General features: G+C 36.3%; 1 protein-coding gene across 1 annotated transcript in view; it reads left to right on the top strand.

Annotated features, from left to right (window-relative positions):
* The window catches only part of LOC309870266 (liprin-beta-1-like), a gene marked incomplete at its 3' end in the record, with an annotated part of 138,739 nt that overhangs the window by 9,490 nt on the left and 116,456 nt on the right, over positions 1-12,793 (top strand). The gene's annotated exons all lie outside the window — the stretch shown is intronic.

The raw sequence follows: 12,793 nt of genomic DNA, 5'->3' as shown, positions 1-12,793 counted from the left end.
GCAACAAAAGCAAAAATAAACAGGTGGGACTATACCAAACTATAAAGCTGTAGCACAGCAAAGAAAACCATTGACAAAAGGAAAGGGCAGTCTACAGAATGGGAGAAAATATTTGCAAACTTCGGGTCAGAGGTTAATATCCAAAATATATAAAGAATTCATACAACTCAATGATAAAAAATCCCAGACAACTCAATTTAAAAATAAATAGAGGATTGGAAGAATTAATATTGTTAAAGTGTTCATACTACCCAAAACAAAGTACAGATTGAATATAATCCCTATAAAATACCAACAGCATTTTTCACAGAACTAGAAAGAAGCATCCAAAAAATTTGTATGGACCCACAAAAGTCCCTGAATAACCAAGAGTCTTGAGCAAGACCAAAGGTGAAGATAACACAGTCTCAGATTTCAGGATATACAATAAGCTACAGTAATCAAAACAGTATGATATCAGGACAAAAGTAGACATATAGATCAATGGAACGGGATAGAGAGTCCAGAAATAAGCACATGCTTATATGGTAAATTCAGCTGTGACAAAGGAGGCAAGAATATGCAATGGGGAAAAGATAGTAATAAATAAATAAATAAATGATGCTGGGAAAATGGGACAGGTGTATGCAAAAGAATGAAACTGGACCACTGGCTTAAGTCACACACAAAAATAAACTCAGAATGGATTAGTCATAAATGTGGACCTGAAATCATAAAACTGCTTAAGGAAAACATGGGCATTTCTTCGACATTGATCTTAGCACTATTTTTCTTGATATGTCTCTTTGGAAAGGGAAATAAAAGCAGAAATAAACTTTTGAGACCACCAAAATAAAAAGCTTTTGCGCAATGAAGGAAACCATCAACAAAATGAAAAGGCAACCTACTGAATGGGAGAAGGAATTTGCAAGTGATATATCTAATAAGGGTTATATAAAATATATAAAAAACTTACACAACTCAACACCAAAATATCCCAAATAATTTGATTAAAAAATGGGCAGAGAACCTGAATAGATGTCTTTCCAAGGAAGACATACAAATCATCAGTGGACAAGTGAAAAGATGCTCAGTATAACTAATTGTGGAAAGATTAGTGCAAATCGAAGCCACAAGGAGCTGTTGCCTCTCACCTGCTAGAAATAGTTACCACCCAGAAGGCAAGGGATACCAAATGTTGGTGAAGGTGTGGAAAAAAGGGAAACCCTATTGTACTAATGGCTAGGGATGTAAATTGATATAGCCAGTATGGAATATAGTATGTAGGTCCCTTAAAAAATTAGAACTCCCGGGCGCCTGGGTGGCTCAGAGGGCTCAGGTCATGATCTCAGGGTCCTGGGATCGAGTCCCGCATCGGGCTCTCTGCTCAGCAGGGAGCCTGCTTCCTCCTCTCTCTCTCTGCCTGCCTCTCTGCCTGCTTGTGATCTCTGTCTGTCAAATAAATAAATAAATAAAATCTTTAAAAAAAAAAAATTAGAACTCCCATGTGATCCAGCAATCACACTTCTGGATATATATATGTATGTGTGTGTGAATGTGTATATGTGTGTGTGTGTGTGTATATATATATATATATATATATTTTTTTTTTTTTTTTTTCAAAAGAAAAGGAAACATGGTATTGAAGAGATATCTGTACTCTTCTGTTCACTGCAGCATTATTTACCACAACCAAAAAATGGAAACAACCTAAGTGGGGAGTGCCTGGGTAGCTCAGTCACTAAGCGTCTGCCTTCAGCTCAGGTTATGGTCTTAGGGTCTTGGGACTGAGCACTGCATTGGGCTCCTTGCTCAGTGGGAAGCCTGCTTCTCCCTCCCCCACTTCCTCTGCTTGTGTTCCCTCTCTCAGTCTCTCTTTCTGTCAAATAAATAAATTAAAACCTTAAAAAAAAAAAAGTGGGGTGTGTGTTTGATATTATTTAGTTATGAGAAGGAAGGACATCCTGCCATCTGTCACAACATAGATGGCCTTGAGGGCATTGTACTAAATGAAATAAGACAGAGAAAAACAATTGGATTATTATTTCACTTACATGTGAAATTTGAGAAGGCTGAACTCAGAATAGTAGGGGCTACGTGGGGGAGGGAGATGTTGGTCAAAGAATACAAACTTCCAGTTTTATGATAAGTTCTGGGAATCTAACATACAGAATAGTGATTATAGTTATTAATACTGTGTTCTCTACCTGGAATTTGCTGAGAGCAGATCATAAATATTCTTAACACAAGAAGAAATGGTAATTACGTGACACTGTGTTAGTGTTGTGAATGTAATCATGTTGCAACATATATTAAGTGCATCTAGTCAATATATCGTGTACCTTAAACTTACACAATGTTTTATGTCAACTATATCTCAATAAAAATGGAAGAACAAAACCTCATTTTTATTGTATTAAATTGTCTTATATTCATTGCTAGTTTCTCCTTTTTTTAGAAAAATTTTCAAGTTTTCAGTGAATTGTTAAGATGTCAAATCTGCAAGTTCCTTTTTTTTTTTTGCAGACTACTCTGCAAGTGGCTATGAATAATAAATAGAACCGGAAATTGTAGTCCTTGTTCAGGTAGACTAGGGACTTAATTGTTGCATTATAGATAGCACATACATAAAGTGATGGAAGAAAATATTGCAGAGTGTTGCCTATAGATAGAAGTCAGTATAATCCAAACTGAAGATAATGTAGAAAGATGCCAAGTCAATAGTTATAGAGTCAGTAATGGGATACTTTGCAGAGAGTTATCTTGAAGAAATTATTTAAAATAAGAACTTCATAGTGATACATAGATGTGGTAACATCAAGTAGCAGAAAAACTGATGATGAAAAGCAGTAGTCTTTTATTTCTCCTTTCCCCTCAGCCCCTCATTTTAGAAGTGTTCTCTTTTAGTCATTGTTTAGGTCTGATAATTACTTGCTGAGAGTATATTTGCTTATTTTTTCCACATAGTCTCATATTTATGTATGTATGTATGTATTTGACAGAGAGATCATAGGCAGAGAGGCAGGCAACGAGAGAGGAGAAAGCAGGCTCCCCGCTGAGCAGAGAGCCAATATGGGGCTCGATCCCAGGACCCTGAGATCGTGACCCCAGCTGAAGGCAGAGGCTTAACCCACTGAGCCACCCAGGTGCCCGATATAGTCTCTTTCTATACAGTATTTATTATATATTCTTTCTCTGTATATTTTATATATGTATAGTTATGTTAGTATATATTTTTCATTATACATACGTAAAATGGAAGTAATCACCAGACCATGACTATATTGCCAGTTCTAAATTTATTGAATTTGAACAATATTTATTGATTCCTAGATATAGGCAGAGAGAGCATGCAGAGGGGAGGGAGAGAGGAAGAGGGAAAGAGAATCTGAAGCAGAGGGTCACCTGGGTGGCTCAGTAGGTTAAAGCCTCTGCCTTTGGCTCAGGTCATGATCCCAGGGTCCTGGGATTGAGCCCCACATTGGGCTCTCTGCTCAGCAGGGAGCCTGCTTCCTCCTCTCTGCCTACTTGTGATCTCTGTCTGTCAAATAAATAAATAATCTTTAAAAAAAAAAAAAAAAAAAGAATGTGAAGCAGACTCCTTGCTGAGTACAGAGCCTCACAGGGGACTCAGTCTCATGATTTTGAGATCGTGACCTGAACCAAACCAAGAGTCGGCTTAACTGACTGCACCACCCAGATAGCCCTCACTCACTTATTCTTTTTCCTTCCCACATGCACGGAGGTAAAGGCAAAGAATTTTTTTTTCATAGTTTTATGCATGTTTTCATATATACATAGACTCAATTTCTCATCTCATTTGCATTGGACTACATACAGAAGGACATTAGAATTGTTTTAGGTTCACAGCTGTTAGTGATTGGTTGTGTAGTTTAATTCAAGAGTTAATACCTTTGAATGAATTCTTCATGCTAATTAAAAGGAGATATATAAATGCTCAGTACACTTGTTAAGGCTTTTCAGAAAAGAAATGAAGTAAAAGCTCTTCGCAGGTAACGTGATAATGCTGGAAGGAGAAATAGTATAGTGATCATGATTATGATATAATTTGAGCTTTTGGAAGGGCCTTTTATTGAGAAATGTAAGGAAGAAATAAAGAAGTCAAAAAGTAGGAAGAATGACTTTACTCTTACATGAAGGAAGAACAGTTTCTCCTATCTTCTTTCATGGATGTGGTCTTTTTGGGATAGTAGAATGCATTTGTATCCTTTTAGTATGTTTCTGTTTATATTGGTGCCTAGTGATAGACTGTCACTGATCATTATTCCAGATTTGTTCCTTGTTTGGCACAAACCATGTAGCACTTTTTGATCCTTTGTGAAGCCAGTTAAGGAATGTTCTGCACTGTGATAAATCTCATTTTTTTCCTTTTTAAACATTATTTTGGAATGTGCATTTATAATCTAGAAATGGGTTTTTAAATGAGGTACTTCTAAAATACTTCATAATTCTTAAATGAATGGTTTTCATATAGCACATTCAGAAAAGTTGCATTATATTTTAAGTGTTTAAGTGTTTAATCTTTCTTTGATTTTGTCTTTACACTTTTGCCAGCTTCTAGATTTAGCTTGTATCTTCCAAATAACTCAAAAGCTTTTAAAATATTTCTTCTCAATTTTCTTTTAAAGTAGGTCAGTTCAGATTTTATATCTAACTTGCAAGTGGAAAATCTGAAGCACAGGAAAGTTAGGTAATTTACCCAAACTTTAATAATCAGTGGTAGAAGTTAAGTAAAAACCAAGGTCTTTCGAAGTCTAGTCTATTGCTCTACCTATCAGATGAATAGGGGTCTATTATGTACTTTCCAGTTGGCTGTATTTTTTAGACATATAATCCGGTAATTTAAAAGTTGTAATTATCATCTGGTTATTGAAATGACTTATTCAAAGTTATAAAAAATAAAAGAGTCAGTACAAACCCAAGAACTCATAAAATTCTCCAAACTAGTCTCTTATAAAGTGCTTGGCAGTGTGGCATTTTAGAGTGCAGGATATTGGAATTGTTCCATGATGGGAATAAAATTTAACTTCAGTAATCATGCTCTTTCCATTTTATTTAAATGTCAGAATTGTGGAGCTACTTCTTTCCCCTCAAGTGTGTGAGTATTGCTCTCTTAAGCAGGGTGTTCAGGGAATGGTGTGAGCTATACTTAATTTGTTACCATATATTTAGTTATAAATCTTGGAGAGTCTTTGTGGCATTTTGCTGACTGGTATTAAAGCCTATAAAGGGAGCTAAATATAGTACCTACTATAAGAAAATTGTTAACTAGGGTAAAGCCTCTGCCTTCGGCTCAGGTCATGATCCACGGTTCTGGGATCGAGCCCCACATCGGGCTCTCTGCTCAGCAGGCAGCCTGCTTCCCTTCCTCTCTCTCTGCCTGCCTCTCTGCCTACTTGTGATCTCTGTCTGTCAAATAAATAAATAAAATCTTAAAAAAAAAAAAAAAGAAAGAAAATTGTTAACTATAGGAAATGTTATTGACAAAGTACCTTTCACTGTCCCTTAAATCGTCACGTGGAAGGGGTTCCACATATGCCTGTGCTTGTGACCAGCCTCTCCTGCAGTCATGCTTTTTGGAGAAAGCACAGACCCCCTGAGATTTAATAGGTTTGACCTAAGAAACCAATTACTTTTAGGTATTCTTCGAATGAATGAAGATTCTTAGAATGCAGTGAAATTTCCATGGAGGGGAGGCTGATAGTGCCAGAAGTACATCTCAAGCTGAGAGCCCTCTACCTCACTAACTTTATAGGAATAGGGCAAAATGAAATCAGCTACCTTCTTACGGAGTCCCTCAATACAGATAGCTGTAGGACATGCCAGGAGCTCTTTTTCTTTTCAGCCCCCTCTCCCCTATTCCCCACCCCTCCACTGAAGGCCTGAGTTTGTATGTGCTGTGGAGATCTGTGCTGTGGAGATAGACGGTGCACTACATTTTTGTCACAGTGCTTGAAACTTCCCATTGTGGCCCACTTCTCACAGCCAGTCCCATCTCCCCTTTAGGCTAGTTGTGTTGCCTGAATCTGAGGACAAGTCTGTTCCTTTTTCCATTTAGCTTCATTGGCACAGAAGTCACCTAGAGGAAACATGAGTTACTGTAAGGATCTATTTAGTAATGCCCTAGCCTGTACCTGTTCAGTTTGAGGCCCTATTCAGCTCAGTTTCTGAGAGAATGGAGACCATATCTCTCTTCTAAGAGCTCTTTCAGAGCCTTTTTCAGTTCCCCTCAGAACTTTAGTAACTTTCATTTGGGAATGAATTACTATGAACTGTTGTTTTCTCAAAAATAATTAACACTCTGAGCACTATGAACTGTTTGCTTTTAGTTGGTGAGTGAGGGGGGATTAAACTGCCCCATAACTGGGTATGTGCAAAGCTATAATAAGCTTCTATCAAGTCATAGCTTCCTTTTAACCAAGCTTACTGCTCCTCACCAAACCCAAGTTATCTGAGTCTTTCATTTAATCACATTCCCTAACGAGGATTCATCTGAGAAGAAAAGGGGTGAAGGATGATGATGTGTTTGTGAGGTGCAGAAGAGAGTCTGCTCTTTCATTCCATGTAGCTCGAGAGTCATCTCCCTCAGTGATTTGGTCTGGTAGCGCACATTGCAACGAGAATGTACTTGGCGAAACTATACTTGAGATTATTTTTCTTAATTCTCAGATTTCTGCACTGAGTGGCCAGCTGCTCTGGACCGTGATGAAAAATGTGAGAAGCATTTTCCCATTGAAGTGGACACAACTGATTATGTTTCAGCAGGACCATCTATCCGAAACCCCAAAGCACGAGTAGTAACCTTAAGGGTAAGGAAAAGGAATATTTTTCTAAAAATAAGAATTATTATAATACATTAATTCAAAATAACATTTTGTATATAGAAAACTGATACTGTAGAAAATTTGGAAAACAGTGAAAATTTTAAAGTATTAAATAAAATTGCCTCTAATTCTACTACTTATAAATAACCTTGACTACTGGAATTCATTTTAGTATATATATAGTCAACCTTTGTGTATGTTAATAGGATGATACTATATTTGATTAGTTATCTGCTCTTTTTTATTTAACAATGTGAATTAAAATTTTTCCAAGGTTATTAAACATTCTTTAATTTTTTTATTGAAGTATAGTTGACATACATTATTATATTAATACCAGGTGTACAAGCTAGTGATGATTATATACATTACAAAATACTCACTATGATAAGTGCAGTTACCATCTGTTAGCATACAAAGTTATCACTCTTTAATATTATTTTTTTATTTTATTTTTAAGTTATCTCCATACCCAAGGTGGGGCTTGAACTCAAAACCTCACATCCTCTACTGACTGAGCCAGCCAAATGCCCCTCTTTAATATATTATTAATGGCTACATAGAATAACGTAAATCAGGGTCTTTTCTATGCTAAGAGAGTGTTTGAGGCTGAACACTTATATATAATAAGAGACCAAAATCTGAATATTTGGGCTTTTTGTTTACTCTTTCAGAGATTTCTTAGGAAATGAGTGATAAATAAGAGTGGTTTTAATTCTCCTTTTTAAATATCTATACCTTATTTTTATCTTTTCTTTTTGTCTTTTTCATTAGGTGAAACTTCTAAAATAATGTTTATGTAGTCCTTTATGCTGTTCTATACAATGGATGTGCCTCTGGCTTTTAGCTTCTAAGTATACACTGGTATTCAGTTTGAGATAATAGCCTCTATTAGGTTAACGATGTGTCCTAGTCCTATAGCATTTTTGAAATGATCTCCTTTGAATTAATGTAGTAATGAATTATATGGTTGTATTTACACTTACTGAAGTGTTCTGAACCCTGATTATTTCATAGTACATCATTCTTTTGCCTTCCTATGGATCTGCTCTGTTAGCATTTTCTTTAGGATCGTTTGTTGCTTGGAGAAACATTAAATCCCTGCTCCTACCCATCAGAGCATGTCACATACTATTGCAGTTCCAAGTGTCTTGCTGTACTAACTTCCAAGTTAGTATTTGAAACCACTGTTTTCTCCGGTAAGAGTCTTGATCCACATGGCATAGCTTTCTCACACAGCAGTCACAGAGCAGTTACCTGATGGGTTTTTGTTATTTGTTTTTTTGTTTTTAACTAAAAAAAATTTAGATTTATGGAAAACTTTCAAGGATAGTTCACAGCATCCTCCTATATTTCACACCAAATTTCTTATGTTGTTAACATTTTTACTATTGTGGTGCATTTATTACAATGAGCCAATATTGATACATTATTAATTAAAGTTCATACTTTATTCAGATTTTCTTTTTAAAGATTTTATTTCTTTATTTGAGAAACAGCACTCATGAGACAGAACATGAGTTGGAGTGCATGGGAGAGGGAGAGGCAGGCTTGCCGCTGAGCAGGAAGCCCTGTTGACACCAGGCTCTGTCTCAGGACCCTAGGATCATGCTCTGAGCCAAAGGCAGATGCTTAACAGACTGAGCCACCCAGGTGCCCCTATTCAGATTTCTTTAGGCACCTCTTGACTGTGGTGGTTTCTCAGAATTTACTTGTTTTTAGTGACCTTGACAGTTTTGAGAAGTACTAGTTATGTATTTTGTGGAATGTACTTCATTTTAGATTTGTTTGATTTTCTTCTCATGCTTAGACTGGTATGTATTTTTGGGGAGGAAAACCTCACCAGTAAAGTGCCATTTCGTCATATCATAGCAAAGGTAGAGACTCCTTTTTTTTTTTTTTTTAACACTCAAAAAATTAGATTTTGTACTCCATGTAGTTTTTATTTTAAATCAAAACAGCCCATGTTTGGGGTGCCTAAGTGGCTCAGACAGTTAAGCGGCTACCTTTGGCCAGGGTCATGATCACAGGGTTCTGGGATCAAGACCTACTTTGGGCTCCTTGCTCAGCTGGGAGCCTGCTTCTCCCTCTACCCCTCCCCCTGCTCATGTGTGCTCTCTCTCTCCCTCCCTCCCCTTCTCTCTTTGTCTCTTTGACAAATAAATAAAATCTTTTTAAAAAATGAAAAAGAAAGGGCTCGTGGGTGGCTCAGTGGGTTAAAGCCTCTGCCTTTGGCTCAGGTCATGATGCCAGGGTCCTGGGTTCGAGCCCCATATCGGGCTCTGCTCAGCGGAGAGCCTGCTTCCCCCTCTCTCTCTGCCTGCTTCTCTGCCTACTTGTGATCTCTGTCTGTCAAATAAAATCTTAAAAAAAAAATGAAAAAGAACATTCCATGTGGACTGCAAAAATATGTTGACAGTCTCGCAACCATTTTTACACTATAAGGTAACAAGTAGATAAACTTTAATTTCTAGAAATATTATTAGAGGTACATCCATGTTTGATTTGTAATTTTCTTTCTTTGAAAGGTTTTGGTATCAGGATTGTGCCTTCTTTATGAAATAAATTTACAAAGCTCGTCAGCCTTTTTTCCCCCCTAGAATAGTTTAAATATCATAGCATTACATTTATATGTTTGGAGAAATTGAAAATATTAAAATCACAAAAGACAATACATGTTTACTGTATAAATTTTAGAAAATCTAGATAAAGGGGGGGAAACCTTAAAATTATGCTTGGCCAACATTCCACAGGTTAATATAAATTACCTAGGGAGTAAGACGCCTGGCTGGTTCAGTCAGAGGAGCATGTGACTCTGGATCTCAGGGATGTGAGTTTGAGCCCCACGTTGGGTATAGAGATTACCTAAAAATGTTTTTAAAAATTTTTTTTAAAAGTACCTAGGGGTAATTAATACCTGATATATTTTTAATAATTTAGTAAATGTTGCCTCTTTTTAATAATAATGATGATAATAACAACCAGCTGTTGTCAAGCTCCATGTTAAGTGATTTAAAAAATCTCTGAACTCAGAATCAGGAAATCTAGAATTTTGCCTTACTTTTTGTGGGCCTTAATCTTCAGTACCAGAATAGATATCCGGTTCCCTACTTGTTCTGTTTGTTTATTTTATTTTACATAAAAATAATCCGACTGCATTATTTGAAGTATCCCACAAGATACCACTTACCTATCAGGCCGCCATCCACTTTAGTCTCCTTTTTTAAAAAAATTTTTTTTAAAGATTTTATTTATTTATTTATTTGACAGAGAGATAGAGAGAGAGATCACAAGTAGGCAGAGAGGCAGGCAGAGAGAAAAGGGGAAGCAGGCTCCCCGCTGAGTGGAGAGCCCAAAGTGGGGCTTGGTCCCAGGACCCTGAGATCATGACCTGAGCCAAAAGCAGAGGCCCAACCCACTGAGCCACCCAGGGGCCTCCTGTCTCCTTTTTGTCTTATACCACCATGTGAAACCTTTATCACTTCTTTGTGTTCTTTTCCTAACTCACATCTGCCCTTCTCGGACTCTTCACTCTACCCACTGACAGTTAAAGCTCAGTGGTGGTGTCCTGAATGGTATCATGTAGTTCAAGGATAAAAGTAGGTAAAACAGTAGGACTAAAGCATGTGCATTCCTGTATGACTTATTTTTTTATTTTATTTATTTTGGGGGGGAAGAACATGAGAGAGAACCTGAGTTCTCTTCGGGGGTATAGGGAGGGAGGGAGAGAGAATGCCATGCAGTCTTCTTGCCCAGTGCAGAGCCCATTGTGGGGCTTGATCTCACAACCCCAAGATCATGACCAAAATCAAGAGTCAGATATTTAAGCAGGTGTCGCCTGGCATGATTTAAAGTAATATTGTGAAGCCAGTCAAATAGTATAAAGTACTATATTAAGAGATACTCAAGGCCACTGGGTGGCTCAGTGGTTAAAGCCTTTGCCTTCGGCTTAGGTCATGATCTCAAGGTCCTGGGATCGGGTCCCGCATCGGGCTCTCTGCTCAGTGGGGAGCTTGCTTCCCCCCTCCCTCTGCCTGCTTCTCTGCCTACTTGTGATCTCTCTCACTCTGTCAAATAAATAAATAAAATCTTTAAAAAAAAAAAAGATACTCAAATTTTTAAATTCAGAGAAAGAAAGATGGTATCATATTTTTCTTGATAGTCATAAAGGTAGTGCTGAATTAAAAACAATATTTGTGTAGGACTTTTCTTTAAAAATGGCTTTCTTCTATTTATTCTTATTTATTCCTGACAAAAATCCTGTGAGTACTTTGTTTTGTAAATGAGGAAACAGTAAGATCAAGTGATTTAAGGTCACTTAGCAAATAAAGTTGCAAATCTAGAAATCAAACCCAGGTCTTGTCTTTTGTATATAACTATAGTTCTTTAACTGACGTACTATGCTTCTAAATAGAGAAGGTACTTCACACAATTAGGTTTATTTCTCAATTTATGTAACTCTTAAATATGGGCATTTGAAAGTATATACATAAAACCATGATCTCCTATGATTTGAAATGTCAGTGTTGTTTTGGGGGATAATGTTAATACAGTATTGATGCTTTAAAATGTAGCAAAAGAAAAGTCCAAGCATTCTTTGGAATTTTGGAAAAAGAATGGTAATGATTGCTGCTCAATTTCAGAGTCAGACTGTTCATCTAGTTTAATGACTACAATTTTGCAGTGCCTTTGAGTGCTAGCAGGTGGCGTGAGTGTACCACATGGCTCTAAAATATTTGGAGTTTCTGGCATAAACGCTGTATAATTTTTGAACATTCAAAGTGTTAATGTGAATGTTAGTTTTAAAGCAGTTACAATAATCAGCATTGGTGCCATTTTTTTTTACTACTTCTTACATAAAAAGCTAGAACACTTAAACTTTTTAAATTGTAAATTTTTAAATTTATTGTTGAAAATGATTACATTGAAGGGAGTTTTAAAAGGAAAAAAATCATTCCATTCTCTTATTCTAACGTAAAAACTATTCTTTGTACTGTATCTGTATGCATGCATATGTACAAGTATGTTAATAATTAGGGGTACATTCATTTCACTATTTCCTTTTAAGTAATTCTTATTGTTAATAATCAGAATTATATTTCTTATACCTCAAGCTGATAACCTGGTTGTTGATACGTATTCTTTCCAGGGGACTGTGGTAATTTGCACTGCCTGCACATAGGACCATTCTGTTAGGTTGATATTTAATAGTCAATGTTTTTCCTGCATTTATTCTTTAAAAGTATATTTTTATTTATTTATTTCCTATATTTTCTTAGTTCAAATAAAAATTCACAGTGCTTAAAAGTAACATGTATCCTTTCTTTTTTTCATTAATGTGTTCATTCAACAAATACATGTCATATGTTCTTTAAGTGCTAGGCCATCACCAAAAATGGGACTGATACCGTTCTTACCCTGGAGAGTTTGCAGGCTAGTGGGAAAAATGGAAAAATAAATAAGCTCTTCTGCTATGAAGGCTTGAGGGAAGTGCAGGGTTATTGAAGCTAACGAGAAGTAGATGTGATTGTAAAATCTTATTGAGCCTTTTTTTCTCTTCATATAGTTATAGATTTTTCTTATTCTTAATGCCGTCCATGGAAAAACAGTGTGTGGCTTACCTTACTTAACTATATTCTCATATCTAACCTATTTTTCTATGTCAAGTCTAGTTTTCTTTTAGATACCTTCAATCCATGCCATAATTCTCTCCAAATAAAAACTGTTCATGTAGTCCAGTGTTTCCCAAAATATGTTTTAAGGAAGACTAATTCCATGAACTGTCCCTTGAAAAATAGAATATGAGGTCAGATAAATCTGGAAATTGTTACATAAGAACCCTGCGTCTTGAAATTTCAGAATGCTCATTAGCATATTACCACTTCTAAGAAGTCCTTCTATAAAGAACCCAGTTTAACTCTGTATTATCTGAATATATTCAACAAAAATAGCCTTTTTAGAGAAATAAT

This window comes from Mustela nivalis (genome assembly GCF_964662115.1).
Source record: "Mustela nivalis genome assembly, chromosome: 7".
Taxonomy (NCBI): Eukaryota; Metazoa; Chordata; class Mammalia; order Carnivora; family Mustelidae; genus Mustela; species Mustela nivalis.
This window is presented reverse-complemented; position numbering and strand designations above follow the sequence as displayed.